Source organism: Triticum dicoccoides, chromosome 5B, assembly GCF_002162155.2.
Source record: "Triticum dicoccoides isolate Atlit2015 ecotype Zavitan chromosome 5B, WEW_v2.0, whole genome shotgun sequence".
NCBI classification, from domain to species: Eukaryota; Viridiplantae; Streptophyta; class Magnoliopsida; order Poales; family Poaceae; genus Triticum; species Triticum dicoccoides.
The window spans coordinates 622,402,913-622,405,984 of record NC_041389.1 but is presented as its reverse complement, the minus strand read 5'-3'; positions in this window follow the sequence as shown (position 1 = coordinate 622,405,984).

Genomic DNA, 3,072 nt, shown 5'->3' with positions numbered 1-3,072 from the left:
GGCGCGGACGCCGAGGCGGCGACGCGGGCCGGCGAGGATTCGGGGCGGCGCGGGCGGCGGCTGACGGAGGCGGACGGCGGCGCTGGGGCCGCGGCGGCGGAGGACGGGGTCGCGGCCGGCGGGATGCGGCGGAGGGCGGCGGCGGCGAGGCCACCGGCGGGGAGCGGCGCCGGCTCGGGAGGAGCTCGGGCGCGGGGCGCTCGGGCGAGCGGGCCTCGCGGGCGGCGGCTCTGGGCGACGATGGGCCTGCGCGGGCTTGCCCCGGGCCCGGGCGGGCCGCGGTGGCTGGCGCGGTGGAGGAGGAGAGAGAAGGGCCGGCGGCAGTAACGTGGCGGCGCGTGAGAGGCTGGGGCTACGGCGAGGGTGACGTGGCGTGATCTGATTCGCCGGGGTGAGGTGTCCGGTGGACATGTCCGGCGCGGATGGACATGTCCGGTGGCGCGAGGAGGAAGACTGCTAGGGTTTCGTCTGCGTTTTCGGGGGAGGAGGATTAATATATAGGTAGAGGGAGCTAGGAGAGTCCAAATGAGGAGCGGTTTTCGGCCACGTGATCGTGATCGAACGACCGAGAGCATGGAGGGGAGTTAGATGGGTTTTGGGCCAGTTTGGAGGGGTGTTGGGCTGCAAAGAGAGAGGGGGCTTTCGGGCTACGCGGATAACCGTTGGAGTATCAAACGACCTCCAAATGGCACGAAACTTGACGGGCGGTCTACCGGTGCTATACCAAGGCCGCTTGGCAAACCTCGGGCCATTCCGAGAAAGTTTAACACCCGCTCACGAAGAGAGGCAAGAAGGGGACGCCGGATGACATAGGAGCGCCGGATTGCAAAACGGACAACGGGGAAAAGGCTCGGATGCATGAGACGAACACGTATGCAAAATGAAATGCACATGATGACATGGTAAAATGCAACACGCAAGCGAATGACATGGCAATGACGGCGAATAACTGGCGGACACCTGACGCGTCAAATTCAGGGCGTTACAACACTCCTCCACTAACAAGAGATCTCGTCCCGAGATCTTAGGACCAAGACGGAAGGGAAAAAGGAAGAGGTGAAGCAAGAACTCAAGAGAAGAAGCAAAGAATCGAGAGCACTCGAGAAGAAGAGAGGAACGACGAGAATGACGAGAATTGAAAGCTCAGGGAATCAGATAGACTATGAAACCACTCCGGTTAGAACGAGATAAGAAACAAATAAGACTGAAAGGATTTAGGCAGCACTCCGGTTGAAAATGGAAGGAAAAGAACACGAGCTTGAGAGGATGGAATGATACCTGATGAAGACATGACACAAAACCTCCGGAAAGAATTAAAAGAGAATTGAATGAAAAGAATTTAGAAGGATTGAATGGAGTTGTTGAGAAAATCAACAACGAAAGAATAAGCTTGATGTGGACTTATGAATAACATCTCAAAATTTATGAGCTGATAACCGACCACGAGCGGAAAAGATTAAATAACTGGGAAGAAAGAATAAATGCAAAACTCCACTTCAAAAGAAAACGGAGAATTATTTGCACTTTGAGATGCAAGAAGGAAGATACTTGAACTCCACCGACAAGAATCTTGATGAACTCTTGAAGAATGAATTAAATCATGAAGAACCACCGTGAAGAACTCCGGTAACAAAAGAATGACGAGATAAAATTGAAGGATGAAAGAATAAGATTAAAGTCTTGCGATGACTTAGATGGGGGTTTCGAAAAATGGCCGAGGAAATTGAACTCCGGAAAAGAAAAGATGGAAAACACTTGGAACTAGAATTTATTCATAATGAACAAACTCCAAAGAAAGGGATTATTCACTTTGAGGAAATAAGAATAAGATTTATTGTATGCTTATCCTTCATCAAATTAAATTGATGACAAGCAATGGATTTTTCATACTACTTATTTTTGTCGAAAAAGGATTAAGGGGAAATAGCACAAAACTTGAGAAAATCTTCATGAACCACCGGTAGGATTGGAAAGAACGAATGAATTAATATGATAAACAAGGAAAAGAATCTTGAACGAACCACCGTGAGAATTTGAAAATGACTGACGAAAGGGAATGAATCACCGAGAAAAATTAGAAGAACCCATATGCTCGAGAGGATTAGGTGTGAAAGAACAAAGAGACAACGAGCTGATAAAGAATACTTGAACGAAGCACCGGGATAATAGAGAATGATAACTGGAATGATGGCCTCCGGTGAAAAGAAACAGGAAAACAGCTCCTGACATACTCCGGATGGGTAAGAAAAGAATATCTGACAAATGGAATAATTGATAGGATAATATGAAGGTAGAACCACGAATCTTCGGGAGGACGGACAAGGTTTAAAGGAAAACTCTTCTGCGATCTTCAAATGACGATGAGAAACACCACCAAAATTACTGAGATACTCCGGTAGAATGAAAACGAAGGGGTTTGAGCCAACAATGAAAAGAATTTGAACGAGATCTTGGAAAGGCATGTGACTGATGAAATTCATTCTTACGTCAGACTCCGAAAAGAATTTGATAATAACTCCGGGGAAATTAGAAGAGTTAGGTAAGATCCTGGGAAAAGATATGTGGGTTAGGGCCCACTAAAATAGAACACCGTTGGAAAAGGGATGTTGAATAGATAGATGATGCACCGGAACAATTGAAATATTTGAATGAGGTGACAACCTCGAATTAATTCGGACACAAACAAATCTCCTGAGATGTCTTCCGAACTCCGAAATGATAAACTGGCGAAAGGCGAACGAGCAGGGAAAACACTTGAGCTACGGAAAAGAATATGATCAACACCGAAAAACATGAATTGAGTCCACCAGAGAAGAAAAAGAGCTGAAGAATGTCAAACAAAAGAGAATTCATCGGTTGAAATGATTTATGAAAGACTAAAGAGGTTCCACACGAATGAAATTGATGCTCGAAAGAGACTCAGGCTCCGGGAAGAAAAAGGGTGGGAGGGCGGGAAAACAAAGACAACTTGGGAGGGGGAACCGACGAATAACTTGAAGAGAAGACACCGGTTGAAATCATTGAGGAAAGAAAGCAAAGACTTCACACGAGTAGGATGGATACTCGATTACG